A 20,317-nucleotide genomic window follows, 5' to 3' on the forward strand; every position below is an offset into this window, starting at 1 on the left:
GGCGCCCGCCCACCACTTCCTTAACCTTGGAGACGGTGAAGTTGCCTCCCCGCAGCAGAATCCCCAGGCTGCATGAACGAGTGTCGTTTCCCCCCGACCAGATCAATGGCCCATGGGACCACCATCGTGACCGTTGCCTGTAGGAGCTGAGGTGCGGTATCACACACTCCTGCAGAAACAACAAGTCAGCTTTAACCTTGGCAAGGTTGCAACACATCGCATAGTAGATTTAATGCTACGTACATTTATGGATACAATCTTTAAACCTATTTTAAAGCATTTATTCTCTTACCAAAGCTGTTGTGTCTGAGAGTCCCAGACCTTTAGTCTGCTACTTCATACCCATGGTGTGCTCAAATTGCCTCACTTTGGATAGGCTGAGGAAACTGTCCTGAAACTTCCCATTGGCAATGTTCTGCTCAAGTGGCATCTGGGGTTTCGTGCAGAGAGTGGGATTTGAAATGACCTTTGTTGGAGAAGCTTCTCCACTCCTCTCCCCCTCTGGGCTTTGCTACTCCCAGCTTCCCGGAGCTGGGATGCGCTGAGCGTCTCACTGCTCCCAGATTCCTGGGGCTGTGGTGTGTGGGCCTCTTCGGGTTGTAGGCAAAGTTGGGGTGCGCTGGTCTCCTCATTGTCTCCAATGTACTGGAGCTCAGGTGTCTCATCCTCCAACTCCCTAGAGCTTTGCCGCTTCTTCTGTCGGTGCCGCCCTGGCACTTCTTTGTCCGAAGAACTGCTGCCCTTGTCATCCGTGTTGGATGGGAGACGCTTCTTGCCACTTGTCTGGGAAATGGCTTGGTCCCTTCTTGGCCCCTTCTTCCTTTTGGCTCTCTTCACCAGCTGCCACTCCCCCTGCTGATTTTCTACTGCTGCCTCCTCCTCCTCCATTGATTCGCTCTCCTGAGGAATGGGAGGTTCAGGGGGCAATGCTGTTGATTGGCTGTCTGTTGCCTCAATCTTTTCCTCCACTTGTCTCTCCCTGTGTCCTCCATTGTCCCGTTGTTCTCCCTGGGGGCCGTGGTGGTTGGAGTGACACGAAGCATTTCTTCTGCTTCCCCCTCGTTGGCTTTGGCTGCCTGTGCATAAGTACGGCAGCGTCTGGGGCAGGTCCTGTAGAGGTGACCTGCCTCACCACACAGGTTGCAGCACTTAGCCTGTTTGCAGTCTTTTGTCTGGTGCCCTTCCTGTTTGCAGTTCTTGCAGAGGATGGCGTTGCAGTTGGCTGCCACATGACCAGCCTTGCTGCATGAGCGACAAAGCTTGGGTTGCCCAGCATAGACAAGGTAGCCATGGCTTCCCCCGATAGCGAATCTGGAAGGAGGGTGGAAGATGGCTCCCTTACCATCAGTCTTGAGCGTGACCTTAACCTGGTGTTTGCATGTCCAGATCCCCAAAGCATCTCTAACCTCGGTGCAGCTCCCAACCTTGTCGAACTATCGGGTGAGGAAGGTGAGTGTGTCAGCGAAAGGGACATAGGAGTTGTAAAGATGCACTGTCACCACCTGGTCCCGTTGCAACGGCAAAGCAAAGAGCGGCTCCACCATCAGGATCCTCATCTCCAGCAGGTCTCTCTTCCCCTCAAACACCTTCAGGAACTTGACGCAAGCTGCCACTTGCTTGAATGTCACGTCGAAATATCCAGTGCTGGGAAAGTCTTGCAAGCAGTAGATCTCCGCAGCTTCGAATCCACACGCCTTTAACAGGATCCACTTGGTGAAGGGGCCTGATCCATAGGTGCTCCTCCTTCACTGTCTTTCACCATGACTCGGATGGTGTTAGGTACCCCATGGTATGGGGTTCAATTGATTATAGCCATTGCTTCACGACCTTTCCCTGGCAGAACCGTGATCAAGGTCTCTTCCCTGCCAGATAAGTATCTCTAGAGCACAAACAACACTATTCTTTAATCTCTGTGTTTAATTCACTATTCTTTAATTAACTGATAGACAAACCATTCAGACTATGTTCTCTCCCTCCAGCTCTCTACAAGAGAGAGAAGGAACACATCATTTCGGGAGTTTTACTCTTCTTGAAGGACTCAAGAGCCTTAGTCAGTTCATCAGGAGTTAGCAATTTGCCCAGGGTCTCCCGAGTACAGTCGTCTATGACCTCCACAATAGGAGACAGGAAGGACTGGGGGCAGTGCCATCTGTGGGCTTCACGTCATACAATCCGGCATGAAAGGGTTTGCTGATCCTCAAAATGTAGCACTGCAATGACTTTACTGAGCCATTTTTCTGGAGTCGGAACATTTCCCTCTGTTCCTTTCTAGCTTTCTGGATGTCTTTGAGGATAGAGTGCTTCTTGACGTTTTCCTTGTTCGCTTCCCACCAGTGTGTCAGGGACTCAAAGAGAGGTTTCACAGTTCTCCGCTGGTTCCTCCTCCATTGATTCACTCTGCTGAAGAGTGGGAGACTCAGGGGGCAGGGCAGTTGTTTGGCTGTCTGCTGCTTCAATATTTCGCTTCGTCTTGTCTCTCTCTGCCTCCTCCATTGTCCCATTGTGCTCATTGGAAGCCTTCGTGGGTGGAGGTTTGCAAGAGTCCTTGGTGGTAGAGACACTTACCATTTCATCAGCTTGCCTCCCGCTGGTTTTGGCCGCCTTTGCATAAGTGCGGCAGCATTTTCAGGGAGGTCTTTTAGAGGTGGCCTGCCTTGCCACACAGTTTGCAGCACTTAGTCTGTCTGCAGTCCTTTGTCCGGTACCCTTCCTGCTTGCAATTATTGCAGAGGACAGCGCTGTAGTTGGCCGCCACATGACCAGATTTGCTGCATGATCGACAAACTATAGCCTGTCCAGTGTAGATAAGGTAGCCACGGCTTCCCCTGATAGCAGAGCTGGAAGGCGGGTGGAGGATTGCTCCCTTACCATCCATGTTGAGTGTGGCCTTGATCTGACGTTTCCTAGTCCAAATCCCAAAGACGTCTTTGACTTCGGTGCAGTTCCCAACCTGGTAAACGTATCTGGCGAGGAAGGTGAGCACATCGGCGACAGGGACATGCGGGATGTAGAGTTGCACAGTCACCACACAGTCCTGTTGCAACAGCAGAGCAGAGTGGCTCCACCATGAGGATTCTCATCTGTGGCTGGTCTCTCTTCTCCTTGAACACCTTCAGGAACTTGACGCAGGCAGCAACATTCTTGAAAGTCACACCAGCACTGGGGAAGTCTTGCAGGCAGTAGATCTCTGCTGCTTCAAATCCACAGGGCTCCAAAAGGATTCTCTTAATGAAGAAGGCACGGTCAATGGGTGTACCTCCTTCGCTGTCTTTTACTGCCACCCTAACGGTGTTAAGCACCCGCTGGTTTGGAGCTCAACTGGTTGCAGCCATCACCTCTTTAATCCTTCTTGATGGACTAAGCAAAGGGTTCTATGCAATGCACAAACAGGACAGGGGAGTGAGGGCAGCCCTGCCTAACTCCAGATTTAATTGGAAGGCTTTCTGATTCCCACCCATTCATTGGTGTTCTTCTCTGACCACTGCCTCCTTCTGGCCAATTGTCACTTACAGGAATGTGTATGACTCACAATAAATGTATTTAGTGAATACTAAATATATTAAATTGTATTGAAGCACCTCAGAGTGCAACATGATGTATGTCAATAACTCCAATCCCACTGCACTGCCTGACTGTCTGCAATGACCATATTGAAATGACTGTAATGTTCATTGATTGTATTGATGCACCTTGTGAACCATGTGTAAAAGTTGAATCTGATTGCACTTTTTGTGATGGCAATTTAGAAACGTTTTGTAATGTTCTTTCAGGTAATTTATGAATAAAGTATATTTTTCCAAAAAAAATTTGTTTCTAGCATGTTTGGCCTCTTAAACCATGAGGAGGATTTATAGTGTTCTCTTCTGAGCAGAAAGAGGACATTTAGCAGCTGCTCTGTCATTGATGAAGGTTCCTGCTCTCTCTCCTATAGAGAGCTGGGGAAAGAGAACGCAGTCTGAGTTCAGCATGTAGTGACATTTGGCATTTGTGTACCAAGGGACTACGCAGAGCTTGATGCAGCTGCACACAACGGTGGCCATCAGGATGAGGGCGATGTTGGGCACGATTTTTCCCCCTTTATCTAGAGGCTTGTACATCGTGTCCCTGCGAACACGATCCATTTTCGACCTCCAGATAAAGCAAAAGATGGCTCAGGTGATCGCCATCGCGCAGAAGTGAGGAATGGGCCAGACCTGCGCCACATACAGCAACAGCGAGAGTGCCTGGGCTGACCAATCCTTTATCTCCTTCACTGTAAGGTCAGACTGCCTGAAGGTGCTGGGGATATGGTTGCGAGAGACCAGGGCATGCGTTAGAAATTGGAAGGAGCGAGTGGCTATGGTGAAAAGAAAACTGGTCATGTGGGAGCGACACTCCCTCTCCATTGTGGGTAAGAACCTGCTCATCAGGCGTGAGGCACTCTCGGTGTTGCTGTACTTGTCGCAGGTCTGGCCCATTCCTCACTCCTGCGCGGTGACGATCACCCGAGCCACGTTTCGCTGGGTCGGTGTCCCCGGGAACGCCCGTAGAGCACAGAGTCTTGTGACACAGCACTGCTTGGGATGAGCCTCAACAAAAACCACTGCATCTCACTGCAGCCCTTCTTTGGAGAGGCACATTACACAAGGAGGTGAACAATGGTCTCTTCCCCACCACAGCCACCTCGAAGGCAGCATGCGGATGGCATGAGGCTCCTGGCATGTAGGAGGAATCTGACTGGGAGGTCACCCTCAAGGACTCTGTGCTCTTACGGTGTTCCCAGGGACACAGACCGAGACAAACATCAACGGCAGCTGGAGGATCATCAACCCATTGAAAGACGCTCTTTGGTCTGCCTAAATCTTCTGGTCTTCCAGTACAAAGAGTTGTCCCTGGCTTGTCACAGCTGGGCATCTGTTCCTCTGAGATAATTTATTAAACCTGCCTCATTACCAGATCCAAAACAGCCTGATTCCTCATTGGATCCACAACATTGCTCTAGAGCATAAACAACACTATTCTTTAATTAACTGATAGACAAACCACTCAGACTGTGTTCTCTTCCTCCAGCTCTCCACAAGAGAGAGAAGGAACACTCATCAATGACAAAGAGCAGCTACTAAAAGCAACACCCAATGTCTGCTTCCTGCTCAGAAGAGAACACTATAAATCCTCCTCATGGTTTGTGAGACCAAACACTTTAGAAACACACTTCTCAAGAAAAAAACTATAGAAATGATCCCTAAGAGGATAGTCTTAACTATTAAATTCCATGAGATGGCTTCACAATGCAAGAGATACACATCACAGTGCATGTGTGGCAAGCATGGCCACACTTTATCTAGAATGTTTTCAATGGGTAAAGTTACAGTAACAATGAATATACCAAAGAATTAACATTTTGAAGCAAGAAACTCAGAAGGGAAACAATCTAACAATATTCAAATTAATGAATACATTCTCATCCGTTAGCCCAATCAGAACTAAGGATATGAGTGAGGCGGACCTGCATTTCTGCAGCCTGCCACTCCTATTGGTTGTGATGTGTCTAGGATTTTCCACATAGTGAGCATGTGCAAATCACAGCACTGAGCTCCCCAGACAGAGATAAAAACAAAAAAACTGCTAAAAACAAAAAAAAAACAAAAAGCCCACACAAAAGATGCAACACCTGCCCCTTCACTTCCTCTCTCCTCACCGTCCAAGGACCCAAACACTCCTTTCAAGTGAAGCAGCATTTCACTTGCATTTCCCCCAACTTAGTCTACTGCATTCGTTGCTCCCAATGTGGTCTCCTCTACATTGGAGAGACCAAACGTAAGCTGGGCGACTGCTTTGCAGAACACCTGCGGTCTGTCCGCAAGAATGACCCAAACCTCCCTGTCGCTTGCCATTTTAACACTCCACCCTGCTCTCTTGCCCACATGTCTGTCCTTGGCTTGCTGCATTGTTCCAGTGAAGCCCAACGCAAACTGGAGGAACAACACCTCATCTTCCGACTAGGGACTTTACAGCCTTCCGGACTGAATATTGAATTCAACAACTTTAGGTCGTGAGCTCCCTCCCCCATCCCCACCCCCTTTCTGTTTCCCCCTTTTTTTTTCCAATAAATTATAAAGATTTTCCTTTTCCCACCTATTTCCATTATTTAAAAAAAAAACCCACTAGAGCTATACCTTGAGTGCCCTACCATCCATTCTTAATTAGCACATTCGTTTAGATAATATCACCAACTTTAACTTTAACACCTATGTGTTCTATTGTACTATTGTCGTTGACATCTTTTGATGATCTGCTTCTATCACTGCTTGTTTGTCCCTACAACCACACCAACCCCCTCCACCTCTCTGTCTCTCTATCTCTCCGCCCCCCACACACACACCTTAAACCAGCTTATATTTCAGTTCTTTCCTGGACTCGAACTCAAGTTCTGTCGAAGGGTCATGAGGACTCGAAATGTCAACTCTTTTCTTCTCCGCCGATGCTGCCAGACCTGCTGAGTTTTTCCAGGTAATTCTGTTTTTGTCCCCAGACAGATCTTAACGAAATAAAATATGGACCCTTGCTTTTATTTTACCCTTTCTGAGGTGCTTCAATACTGTTGTGATACATATAGTATTCACTGCATACATCAAGCTGTCTGTTGACCCTTGATAAAAAAAACATCAAGTGTCACTACATGCTGAGGTTCTACCTGTCCCTGGTGTTGCAAAGGGTGGGTCTAGCCACATTGCCACGGAATACTCCAAGTAGTTGGACCATGCCACACTACCTGTCCCTCGTGGAAAAACTTATGCGGAGAAACACCTTTGACCACAAGTCCATCAGGCAGTGGGCAGCCGGTAACATTCTGGAGGTCCTGAGGGAAAAGGGCATGGTGGATCCTGTCAAATGGTTCGCTTAGCAGACTGTCAAAGTTATTTTGTCAAAGCCAGATCTTTCCAACAAGCACCAAGATGTAGCTTGGCTGGTGGTGAGAAAGGCCCTCCCAGTCAGATCCTTCCAACAAGCCAGTTGTCTCACCCCCTCAGCACGTTGCCCTCAAGTTAGCTGCGGTGGGAAAGAGACCATTGTTCACCTCCTTGTGGAATGTGTCTTTGCAAACAAGGTCTGGAGAGAGATGCAATGGTTTTGGTCGCGGTTCATCCCAAGCAGTTTTGTGATACAGGATTCTGTGCTCTACAGGCTGTTCCCTGGGACACACACTGAGACAAGTATCAGCTGCAGCTGGAGGATCATCAACTCAGTCAAAGGTGCTCTTTGATCTGCCCGAAACCTATTGGTCTTCCAGTACAAAGTGTCGTCCCTGACCGAGTGTTGCAGACTGGCACATTCCAAGGTCCAGGACTACGTGTTGAGGGACAATTTAAAGCTTGGGGCAGCCGCCGCAAAGGCATAATGGGGAAAGGTCGCTGTCTAAGACCTTTCAGCCATAGTGCACTAATGGACTGGGAATTGTACAGACCCCTCTCTGCACAGGTCCTTTCTCTAAGGGGCCTCTCAGACAGTGTTCTTCCAGCTCTCTACAAGAGAGAGTAAGGAACACTCATCAATTACAGAAAGCAGCTGCTAAAAGCAACATTCAAAGTCTGTTGTCTGGCGTACTGACCTCTACCTCACAGAGGCTGAGTGCCAACTCTCAGGCACTTCTTCCAACCTCCCCCTAGACCATGACCCCATCACCAAATATCAAGCCATTGTTTCCAGGGCTGTCACTGACCTCATCTCTCTGGAGATCTTCCACCCACAGCTTCCAACCTCATAGTCTCCCAACCCCGGACAGCCTGCTTCTACCTCCTTCCCAAAATCCACAAACAGGACTGTCCCAGCAGACCTAACGTGTCAGCCTGTTCCTGCCCCATGGAACTCACTTCTTCCTATCTTGGCTCTGTTGTCTCTCCCCTTGTCCAGTCTCTTTCCACCTACATCCATGATTCCTCTGATGTCCTACGTCATATCAAGAATTTACAGTTCCCTGGCCCTAACCACCTCCTCTTCACCATGGACGTCTAATCCCTCTACACCTCCATCTCTCACCAGGATAGTCTGAGGGTTTTCCACTTCTTCCTTGAACAAAGGCCCGAAAAATCACCATTCACCACCACTCTCCTCTGCCTGGCTGAACTTGTTCTCTCACTGAATAATTTTCCTTAAATTTGTCTCACTTCCTCCAAATAAAAGCTGTGGCTACGGGTACCCGCATGGGTCCCAGTTATGCCTGTCTCTTTATGGGGTATGTGGAACATTCCTTGTTCCATTCCTACTCAGGCCCTCTCCCACAACATTTTATCGGTACATCGATGACTGTTTCAGTGCCACATCATGCTCTCGTCTGGACCTCGAAAAATTGACCAAATTTGCTTCCAATTTCCATCCCTCTATCACCTTCACACGGTCCATCTCCAACACTTCCCTTCCCTTCTTGACCTCTCTGTCTCCATTTTGGGTGACACACTGACCATCAATATTCATTATAAGCTCACTGAGTCCCACAGCAACCTTGACTATAGCTTCGCACACCCTGCTTCCTATAAGGGCTCCATCCCGCTCTCTCAGTTCCTTTGTCTATGACACATCTGTTCTGATGACGCCACTTTCCAAAACGGCGTTTCTGACATGTCTTCCTTTTTCCTTAATCGAGGTTTCCCCCAAAATGTGGTGGACAGGGCCCTCAGTCATGTCCAACCCATCTCCCGGCTCTGCCCTCACACCTTTCCCTCCCTCCCATAACCAACATAGGGTCCCCCTTGTCCTCACTTTTAACCCCACCAGCCTCCATATTCAAAGGATCATCCTCCGCCATTTCCACCAACTCCAGCATGATGCCACCACCAAACACATCTTCTCCCCCATCCCCCCCCCCAATCAGCAGTCCGCAGGGACCGTTCCCTACAGAACACCCTGGTTGCCACTCCTCATTCACCCCCAGCATTTCATCCCCTTCCCATGGCACCTCCCCAAGCAATTGCAGAAGGTGGAACACTTGTCCCTTTACCTCTTCCCCGTCCAAGGGCCCAAACACTCCTTTCAGGTGAAGCAGCGCTTCACTTGCACCTCCTTCAATTTGGTCTACTGCATCCACTGCTCCCAATGCGATCTCCTCTACGTCAGGGAGACCAAATGCAGACTGGGTGACCGCTTTGCGGAACACCTCCGGTCTGTCCGCAAGTATAACCCAGAACTTCCGGTCGCTTGCCATTTCAACATACCATCCTGCTCTCCTACCCACATGTGGCCTGCTGCAATGTTCCAGTGAAGCCCAACGCAAACTGGAGGAACAGCAACTCATCTTCCGATTAGGCACCTTACAGCCTTTTCGACTTAACACTGAGTTCAACAACATCGGACCATGAACTCTCTCCTCCATCTTCACCCCTTCTTTAATCCCTTTTCTTGTACATTCATTTTTATTTTTTACCCACTTATTTCATTTTTATTCAAGTTAAGCATTCCTGGAAGAGAAGTAGCAGTGAATTAAATACTAAGATAAAAGCAAAATACTGCAGGTGCTGGAAATGTGAAACAAAAACAGAAAATGCTGGAAAAACTCAGCAGGTCTGACAGTGTCTGTGGGGAGAAAAAAAAATCAAAGTTAACGTTTCGATTCCGTATGACCCTTCTTCCAGGAATGCCTACCCTGAAGAAGTACTGTTCTTCTATCTGACAGGATTTCCGTTTGTCTCTTTTGCCCTGTTCACCTTCATTGGTCATTGGCCTTCTACCCAGCTCCACCTGCCCCACCCCCACTTAAACAGTACATATTTCATCACATTTCCACTCCTCTTCAGCTCTGAAGAAGGGTCATTCAGACTCAAAACGTTAACTTTGTTTTTTTCTCTCTCCACAGTTGCTGTCAGAGCTACTGAGGTTTTCCAGCATTTTCTGTTTTTGACTCTAGAAACACATTTCGCTAAGGGGCCTATGTTCACTTTGGCCTCTCTCTTCTTTTTTTATATATTTAAAGCATCTTTTACTGTCAATTTTTATATTACTTGCCAGTTTACCTTCAAAGTTTATTTTCTCCCTCTTTATTTTTTGGTCATCTTTTGTTGGTTTTTAAAACTTTCCCAATCCTCTGGTTTACCACTAATCTTTCACACATTGTATGTTTTTTCTTTCAATTTGACACTATCCTTAACTTCCTTGGTTAACCATGGTTGGTTTATGCCCTTCCTAGAATCCTTCTTTCTCACTGGGAATATTTTTGCCATAAGTCATGAAATATTTTCTTAAATGTCTGCATTGTTCACCAACTATTTTCTGCTAAACTCCTTTCCCAGTCCATTCCAGCCAATCCTATCCTCATTCTTTTGTAATTATCCTTATTTAAATTCAGCACCGTTGTTTCCAACCCAAATTTCTCAATCTCAAACTGAATGCTTAATTCTACCATTCCTCTGAGATAACTTATGAAACCTGCCTCATTACCAGATCCAATATAGTCTCATTCTCTAGTTCTGATGAAGAGTCAAACAGACTCAAAATGTTAACTGTGTTCCTCTCCACAGATGCTGTCAGACCTGCTAAGTTTTTCCCAGCTATTTTTGTTGCTGCCTGATTCCTAGCTGGAATCACAATACTCCACAGAACAAGCAATACTATTCTTTAATTAATTGATAGACAAACCACTCAGACTGTGTTCTCTTACTCCAGCTCTCTACAAGAGAGAGAAAGAACACTCATCAATGACAAAGAGCAGCTGCTAAAAGCAACACCCAATGTCTGCTTCCTGCTCAGAAAAGAACACTATAAATCCTCCTCATGGTTTGTGAGACCGAACACTCTAGAAACACACTTCTCAAGATAAAAACTATAGAAATGATCCCTAAGAGTATAGTCTTAGCTTATAAATCCCACAATCTGGCTTGGCAGTGCCAGAGATACACATCATAGTGCGCATGTAATTCACTTCCATACTATAAGTAATTGTCAAGAAATCTGTTCTGGAAATTTATATTTTTCAACAAGAGGTAAAACAGAGAAGAAACGAACACTTAAAATATTCAAATTCAATTCCTAATCTGAATAACACTCAGGTAGTGCAATCAAAATTGAGGATATGAATGGGGCGGAGCTGCACTATTCACGGCCCAATAGCCGAATAGTTGAAGTCTTCCCTGTTGGAAACCGGCAGAGTTGGCGGCCTAAATACAACCCCGGTACCGATTATGGTGCTGCTCTCTCTCCACCGCGTACCCACTCGCTCACAAAGGTCACACGGTCATCTAAAGGACGTGAATCTAATGTAAAATTCCTATGTTGGAACGCTTTTAACAACACGACAATTTAGGAAATTAATCAACCTTTTCTAACCTCTTAAGAGGCCAGATCAACAAGGGGCTAGCTGCTTCCACGCATTATTATTCAGGAATTAGGACAGACTACCCTGGCAAAATCTCAGTAAAAATCTTATTCCAATTATGACAAATATCTCCATTAATTAAGAAGATTTAACGAACTATTATGAGTAAATTGTTACTTCACTAAATTGCCTGGAGACATTTAAGAGCTGAGTCAAACATATCCAACATCTACAGCAGAATGTCAGTCTTGGCATGTTACTCTGGCAACACAGAATTTAGCTCAGTGTAGGGTAAGCGTGTATCACAAATACACACAAACATATTCTACTATCGTTGCTTTAAATCTAAAACACGAAAAATGAAACTTGGATTTTAAGAATGGTTAAAAGCATACGATGCAGGAAACCCTCAGCACGTCAGGCATCATCTGTGAAGAGAAAAGCAGTTAAAATATGTCAGGTCACAGATGCTGCCTGGCTTGCTGAATGTTTCCAGCATTTCTTGTTTTCATTTCAGGTTACTTCGCATTTGTTGCTTTTAAAGATTATTTATCTCCCATTTAATATATCCACAAAGTAAAGGGAGTGAATTAGTTAAAAAAAACTACCAAAAAATTGTGCATAAACGAACATCATATCGTTAATAATTTATACTAATGAAAAAGTTTGAAGCCCATTGCCGTGTCATTGCTAATCCGCAATGCCGTGACTCGGATTCGAACCGAGGTTGCTGCGGCCACAACGCAGAGTACTAACCACTATACGATCACGGCGTGCTACATAGGCTATGAATACCCAGGGCTGAAAATTAGTCTCAAGTGAAACGATATGTCCAGCTGGATTATTAATGAAATATGCATTCATTATTGCTATGCCATTGATATAATGTCTTGCGCTACTGAACTATAGCCATTTCCTTAACATGTTATCCAATTTACCATGTATCTGTTCTCCCTCTGCTTGCCTTCAATTACCAATTACTACATGCATTTCTGTGCAGAGGAAGCCAAAACCTTAACTCCAGGCAGCACAGTTATCCTAACGATCTTAATACTCTGTCCTGTGGCTACATCACAGGAACTCTCCAGACACTTGCAGATATTTTATGAATAAAGTATACTTTTCAAAAAAAAACTCTCCAGACACTCAGCAATCACAGATGAATAAATAATGACCAATACTGGAGGTTGCTGATCATCACAAAACCATCCAGATCAATTTCAATCACTATCACAGAAGAGAGAAGAACAGAAAGAAATTGATGTTGGGAAAAGCATTGAAATATAGGTGAATATTGAAGCTCCTTCAAATCATTACAGTAGTTGGCTAAAGTAAATTCAATATTCCAGGCATATTACATCCCACTTACTAGACACCATATTTACAAATGTGTATAATTAAGATTAAGACACACCTGCGGTCTGTCCGCAAGAATGACCCAAACCTCCCTGTCGCTTGCCATTTTAACACTCCACCCTGCTCTCTTGCCCACATATCTGTCCTTGGCTTGCTGCATTGTTCCAGTGAAGCCCAACGCAAACTGGAGGAACAACACCTCATCTTCCGACTAGGCACTTTACAGCCTTCCGGACTGAATAGTGAATTCAACAACTTTAGATCTTGAACTCCCTCCTCCATCCCCACCCCCTTTCTGTTTCTTCCCCCTTCCTTTTGTTTTTTCCAATAATTTATATGGATTTTTCTTTTCCTACCTATTTCCATTATCTTTAAATCTTTTATGCCCTGCTAGCCTTTCCACCCCACCCCCACTAGAGCTGTACCTTGAGTGCCCTACCATCCATTCTTAATTAGCACATTCATTTAGATAATATCACAACCTTCAATGCCTCTGTGTTCTTTTGTCTGTGATATCTGTTGATTATCTGCTCCTATCACTGCTTGCTTGTCCCTACAACCACACCAACCACCCCCCCCCACCTTAAACCAGTTTATATTTCACCCCTTTCCTTAGATTCACTCAGTTCTGTTGAAGGGTCATGAGGACTCGAAACGTCAACTCTTTTCTTCTCCGTCGATGCTGCCAGACATGCTGAGTTTTTCCAGGTAATTCTGTTTTTGTTTTGGATTTCCAGCATTTTGTTTTTATATAATTAAGATTATGTTTGATTATTGAATTTGCTGTCACGCACAACCAAAGCAACCTAATTCAATAAAATAAACCAACATTAAACAGAGAAATGTGTTCGATTTAATTAGAGGTTGATTAACTCTCAGAATACCCTTTTATGTAATACCCTTGAAATGGTTGAATTTTGTGAATAAAACATTTGATTGAAGCAATACTTAAGTTAATTTAGATATCTAATTCCCTTTTGAAAGTTACTATTAAATCTACTTCCACCAACCCTTCAGGGACTACATACCAGCTCATTATAACTCACTGCTTGAAACAAATTCTCCTCATCTCCCCTCAGGTTTGCCAAGTCTCTTAAATCCATGTTCTCTAGTTACCATGCCACTTGCCAATGCAAATAGTTTGGCCTTATTTAATGTCTCAAAATTCTTTCTAATTTTGAAGAACACTATTAAATCTCCCCATAACCTTCTCTGCCATCAGTAGAACAATCACAATATCTCCAGTCTCTCCACATAAGATAATCTTTGGAGAGAGAAAGAGTTAACATTTCAGGTCGATGACCCTTCGTCAGAACTGGATAAGAGTCACTGACTTGTTAACGCTGTCTCTCTCTCCCTCACTCTCTCCACAGATGTCAAGGGTTAAAATTATGACATCCTTTGTGATTTGGGTTGGATATGATATCATCTCTATTAGACTTATAGGCTCATAAATGTTTACAGCACAGAAGGAGGCTATTTGGCCCATCATGTCTGTGCTTGTCAACAAAGATCTGATTACAGTAATCCCATTTTCTAGCGCTTGGCCCATAGCCCTGGAAGCTATGACAATGCAGGTGAATATCTAAATACTTAAATGTTATGAGAGTTTCTAACTCAACCACATTTTCAGGCAGTGAGTTCCAAACTCCCACCATCCTCTGGGTGAAAAAAATTTTCCTCAACTCCCCTCTTAGCCTTCTACCTCTTACCTTAAATCTATGTCCCCTGGTTATTGACCCCTCTACTAATGGAAAAAGGGCCTTCCTATCCATGCCCCTCATAATCTTATACACCTCTATCAGGTCCCTTCTCAACCTTCACTGCTTCAAGAAAAACAACCCCAGCCTATCCAATCTTTCCTCATAGCTCAGGCCCTCCAGCCCAGGCAGCATCCTGGTAAATCTCCTCTGCACCCTCTCCTGTGTAATCACATCCTTCCTATAATGTGTTGACCAGAACTGCACACAGTACTCCAGTTGTGGCCCAACGAGCGTATTATACAGTACCAGCATTACCTCCCTGCTCTTGTATTCTGTGCCTCAACTAATAAAGGCTGTCTTCTTATCTACCTGTGCTGCTACCCTCAAGGATCTGTGGATGTGCACACCAAGGTCCCTCTGATCTTCAGTACTTTCCAGTATCGTTTCTGAAGGTGGACTAAAGCCCTTTGGTGAGATATGACTAAATAGAATTTGATATTTCTGCTTTGTTTTATGGACAGCAAATGATTTTAAAGAATTTCTGATGTAATCAAAGCTCACCTTGATTCAACCAACTACAGAACGCCCCTCGCAAATAAGAAAAGTAACGAAAAATACATCTCATATCTCTAAAATAAAAGCAATATAATGCAGATGTGGAAATCTGGAAAAAAAAAACATAAATGCTGGAAAAACTCAGAAGGTTTGGCAGCATCTGTGGAGAGGGAAGCAGAGTTAATGTTTCAAATCTGTATGACTCTTCTTCAGAGACCTGTAGCTTCCAGTACACACAAATGCGCCACACTGTGAACCCAACAGACAATCTTAAATTGGTTGTCAGTATAATTTTTAGTACACTGAGAATTATTTAGTAAATGTTGTCCAATCGCAGAATCACATCTAATGTTGGACACTGTTTAAATACACTATGTTTTCAGTTTTGCAGGCACGGGCTAGTTGGATACGGTTTGTATCTTGCCTGTTGCGAACAGTGGCTGGGACATGCTGTTTGATAGGATCCGCCAGTCTTTGCGACGTACAGCCCAGCATCACAATGGCACTGAAATTCATATTTCACATTATCCATTTGTATGATGGGCACTTTCTTCTCATACAGTATAAATTGTTGTTTTCCCCTTATATTGGTATTTTTGTGGTGTCTTGATGAGTGCAAGACAAAAAGCTTTGACATGTCCCTTTTTTCAGCAATACTCAAGTTTTGTACTACTAAACAACTATTCTGAGTCTGTCTCCTGGTTCTACCTTGCATCTCTCTTATCAAGCAGCATAAGAATTTTGTATGTATCAATGAGATCATCTCTCATTCTTTCCAGGAAACAGTCTGGTAAATCTTTGATGCACTCCCTCTATGGCACGTGCATCCTTCCTTAGGTAAGCTGCGCACAATGCTACAGGTGCATTCTCACCAAGACTCTATACAATTGCAGCAAGACATCTTTACTCCTGTACTTGAATCCTGTTGCAATAAAGGCCAACATAGTATTTGACTTCTCCATTCAGAGACTTGCCATAGACCTATCAATAAAACCAAAAACCCCTCATTCTCCATGGGGTGTGGGTTTAAAGAAAATATTTCCAGTTATTCTCAAAAGCACAAGGAACAATCCAGAGTAAGAATAATTAACTGAGGGAAAGACAAATTCAATGGAGTAAGAATGGTTCTCAGCCAGATGTATTAGAATCAAAAGTTGGGAGGCAAGGCTGTAACAGAATAATGGGCTATCTTTAAAGAAGAGATAGTTCGGGCGTGATCAAGGTATATTCCCATGAAAGGGAAAGGTAGGGCAAACAAATCTAGAGCTCTGTGGATGGTAAGAAAGATAGAAATTAAATTAAATTAAGCAAAAAAGGAGTTTGTAACAGATGTCAGGTGGGGAATTACTGAAGGTGGCAGGACAGGTTGAAGGAGCAGTTAGTAAAGCATATGATATCCTGGGCTTTATCAATAGAGGCACTGAATACTAAAGCAAGGGAATCATGGTAAACCTGATTCAGCATCAACTGGAGTACTGTGTTCAGTTCTGGGCATCACACTTTAAGAAGGGTGTGAAGACATTAGGACAGGTGCAGAAGTGATTCACGAGAATGATTCCGGGATGAGGAAATTCAGTTACATAGATAAAATGGAGAAGTTGGGACTGTTCTCCTTGGAGAAGGTTGAGAGCAGGTTTGATGGAGGCATTCAATATCATGAGGGGTCTGAATCGAGTAGATAGAGAGAAACTTCTTCCCAATGGTGGAAGGATCGAGAACCAGAAAGCACAGATTTAAGGTAATTGGCAAAAGAAGCAATGGCGACATGAGGAAAACCTTTTTCATACAGCAAATGATTAGAGTCTGGAATGTACTGCCTGAAAATGTGGTGGAGGCAGGCAGGATTCAAGAGGAAATTGGATTATTATCTGAAAAGGAAGAAGGTGCAGGGCTATGGGAAGAAGGCGGGAGAGTGGCACTAAGTGAACTGTTCCTTCAGAGAGCCAGCACAGACCTGGTAAGCCAAATGAGCTTCTTCTGGACTGTAACCAGTCTATGATTCTATGAAAGTGGGCTATCCCTTATTTAAAGGGCCTGCAGTTAGAACATTGATCCTAAACATCCCAGCTTGAAACAGAATGCGATCGGCAATATTCCACACATTGACCTGCCCAAATTGTTAACACAGCTTCAAGGCTGGCTCATCAGAAAATTAACTCCTTTGTCTCAGTAGTTTCAGCCTGCAGCGACTTAAACATCTCCACATTTGCTATGTTTTAAAACACACATAAAATGAATTTTTCATTTGTTTTTAACATACACATTGACCTTGTTGGAAATATACATGTCTATTTTGAGCAAGGAAGTCATCAAGCTTGGCTATTAAGGCTTCTCTAGTTGCAGGAAGGCAAATGGAGTAAATGGAATGTTGTTATTTATTGCAAGGGGAATGGAATATAAAAGTTGGGATGTTTTGCTATGGTTGTACAGGGCGTAGGTGAGACCACATCTGGAGTACTATGTACAGTTTTAGTCCGCTGATTTAAGTTCAGAGAAGTCTCATTATGCTGATGCCTGGAATTGGTGAGGGTTTATCTTATGAGGAGAGGTTGAACAGTTGGGCCTGTATCCATTGGGGTTTAGAAGAATGAGAGGTGATCTTATCAAAACATAAGATCCTGAGGGGAATTCAGGGTGCGTGCTGGAAGGATGTTGCCCCTTGTGGGAAAGACTAGAACTAGGGGACACAGTTTAAAAATAACAGGTCTCCCATTTAAGACAGAGATGAGGAGAAATATTTTTCTCTCAGAGGGTCGTGAGTCTTTGGAACACTCTTCCTGGGAAAGTGATGACGACAGGGTAATTGAATATTTTTAACACAAGAGGGGTAGGTGGGAATGTCGAACTGAGGTCACAATCAGATCAGCCATGATCTTATCAAGTTGCAGAGCAGGCTCGAGGGGCCGAATGGCCTACTCCCACTAATTCATATGTTCGATGCCGACAAATAATGACTAGGACAGTACTAGGCCTCAGCGCCAGCTTGCAGGAGAGCAGAAATGAAAAGGCAGAATGAATAACCTGCAATCTGGAACACCTCTGGGGATACTGCTATGTCTGTAATAAATTAGCCACGTTTGAAATAAATTTTCGAATTGAACACCTTTTCTCATACTTGCTTAATGAATAAAACGAAAGCCCATTGCCGTGTCATTGCTAATCCGCAATGCCGTGACTCGGATTCGAACCGAGGTTGCTGCGGCCACAACGCAGAGTACTAACCACTATACGATCACGGCGAGCTACATGGGCGGTTGAGCAAATCGCTGAAAATCAGCCTCAAATACAACAAACAGCAAGTTTCATAACAGTAATTGTGCTGATGTGATTAAACACGACCAAACGATCAGTAAAATTGAATGGGTTCACTGAATATCTTATCTGAAATCTCCTGATTTCGCATTTAGTTTGAGATGGCCACTTTCCGAATAATTAAGTTATTTATTTTGCAGAGAGCTGCTCCAAAATAGAAGAACGCGGAGGTAAACGAAGCAGCCAGATACATTTGAAAGGCTAATATACAGTTTCACCAGGGTAATGCAGTCATCACAAAATATTTTAGATTTGATGTCGCTGATCTCGCTGTTCAGAAGAACATTGCACACTCAAAATAGGCTTAGCTTGCAAGATTTATAAAAACAAGCAATTATTTCCCGTCATTAATAATGAAGGAACAGCACCTCAGTAAAATAAATGTAAGCATTCCATTTATGAGTTTATTGCAAACATTTAAATACACAATCAGAGCTTTAGGAGCTTGAATGGTTCAGCTTAATAAAACTAAAATATGTCTTGAGATGTTTCAACATCTTAGACCCACCGAAAGTTACTTAATCCTTAAATTACCACCAAACTTTAAAAACTTCGTTTATTAAAATCTCTATTTGGTAACTAATTTTCTCTTTGCTCTTTTCAGTTCCACACATTGTGTCCCGATCAATATATTTGCCTTCTTTTTGGCTCAGACACGAAAGAATTTATTTGTGCTTTTGTGATCCGGATGGTGAGATCGCGACTTTCCAGTGGTGTTGTCGCAGTTTTGCATTCAGTAGCAGAAAGCCCGTCGCTGCTGGTGCACTGGGTGCACTTCATATAGAGACCCCCAGCCAGAAAAAGGCACAGGGTGGGCTTTTGCATAGCCACAATATAGCACCAAAGGACGCATATTTATCATGGGTTTACCATGCCCGTTGGAATAAGGCAGCCAAGCTTTGGAAAAAATGTGATGCTTGCGATGCTGTTAAGTTGGATAAGGAAAGGATCCACTTATACAAAAGTACCCACCTACTCTGTTATATGTTGACAGCTCTGTAAGCCGCCATAATAACAACCTACGACACAGCATGGTCAGTACAATTCATCGAGCTCATAGCGAGCTGCAGTTGAATCGGAAGTCTTGTTTTAGAGAACTGATGTGGAATCCAACCAGGGGCCTTGTTGTCTGCACCCTCTTTGTCACTTTAATGAACAATTTCTGTGCACTTGTATTGCTGCATGTTATTAAGTATGTTTAAAAATTCGTACCAAACTTAACAATATTGCTTAATTCATGACATTGCAACAATCAAGTGAGTATCCTGGACCAGTCAGAGTGAGAAGGGCTAAATAAATTGCTCCATGCTTCTAGTTCTCCAAATACAAGCAAGTACTGTGTTAACATCAGTGACGATGTTGCTGTATTTCTTACTGGAAGAATTTGTTTCACTGCTGTTTGGCTTAGAACTGTTAGAATGGTACAACTGCTTAATTAGATATATATTTATATATGTTATATATATTACAAGAATGGTAATAATAAAATGGTTATCTACACAGACATTTCATTCCAAGAAAGGCCAGCAATTAACTAAAGTCAGTTAATTACCTGTAACATGGCAACGTGATGCTGATTAACAAACTGAACTAGCCACAATCTAGACCCAGATTCCAAAAGCCATGTGTTTTTACTGACCATGAAACTGACTCAAAAGGGACACAGCCCATTTCTTATGAATACAGTTCGATCTTATTTTTGACTGCGGTTAAGGTAAGGTACTAAAGCCAATGCACACCCTCCAATCGCCAATTGTTGAGGCAGGGAGGTGGCAGGATCATTTGTGGCTGTAATAACTCCACAGTCATAGCCTATAAACCCTCACTATCAAGTCAAATGGCGTCATTACAGCCGTAAATTATTCTGTCACCTCCCAACCTCTACAATGTCACATATTCCAACACTGGCTCCAGGGCTACCAGTTTAAAATTCTCACCTTTATGTTTAAATTCTCTGTGCCCTCACCTTTCCCTTTCCTCCTCTTGCACTACAATCAACATCCTCCCACTCCCCACCCACAGCATTCCTGAACTCTCTGTTCCTCTCACTCCAGCCTTTTAAGCATCCATGCCCTTGTTCCAATCTTTTACAGCTGTATCTTCAGCCACC

At 44.0% G+C, this 20,317-nt stretch overlaps 4 non-coding genes and 1 pseudogene across 4 annotated transcripts; 1 reads left to right on the forward strand and 4 right to left on the reverse strand.

The window, feature by feature from the left end:
• The first annotated feature begins 3,777 nt into the window (after positions 1–3,777).
• On the forward strand, positions 3,778–3,961 carry LOC121283752 (annotated as a pseudogene).
• A 1,059-nt stretch (positions 3,962–5,020) lies between these two features.
• LOC121283747 lies at positions 5,021–5,237 on the reverse strand. The gene has a single exon (XR_005944375.1). It is a non-coding gene; the product is annotated as a small nucleolar RNA U3 (small nucleolar RNA).
• A 5,366-nt stretch (positions 5,238–10,603) lies between these two features.
• Positions 10,604–10,820, reverse strand: LOC121283746. The gene has a single exon (XR_005944374.1). It is a non-coding gene; the product is annotated as a small nucleolar RNA U3 (small nucleolar RNA).
• Positions 10,821–11,982: 1,162 nt separating this feature from the next.
• Positions 11,983–12,054, reverse strand: trnah-gug. Its single transcript has one exon. It is a non-coding gene; the product is annotated as a tRNA-His (tRNA).
• A 6,008-nt stretch (positions 12,055–18,062) lies between these two features.
• trnah-gug lies at positions 18,063–18,134 on the reverse strand. Its single transcript has one exon. It is a non-coding gene; the product is annotated as a tRNA-His (tRNA).
• Between the last annotated feature and the right edge of the window lie 2,183 nt (positions 18,135–20,317).

The sequence above is a fragment of the Carcharodon carcharias genome, chromosome 10, assembly GCF_017639515.1.
Source record: "Carcharodon carcharias isolate sCarCar2 chromosome 10, sCarCar2.pri, whole genome shotgun sequence".
Lineage (NCBI taxonomy): Eukaryota > Metazoa > Chordata > Chondrichthyes > Lamniformes > Lamnidae > Carcharodon > Carcharodon carcharias.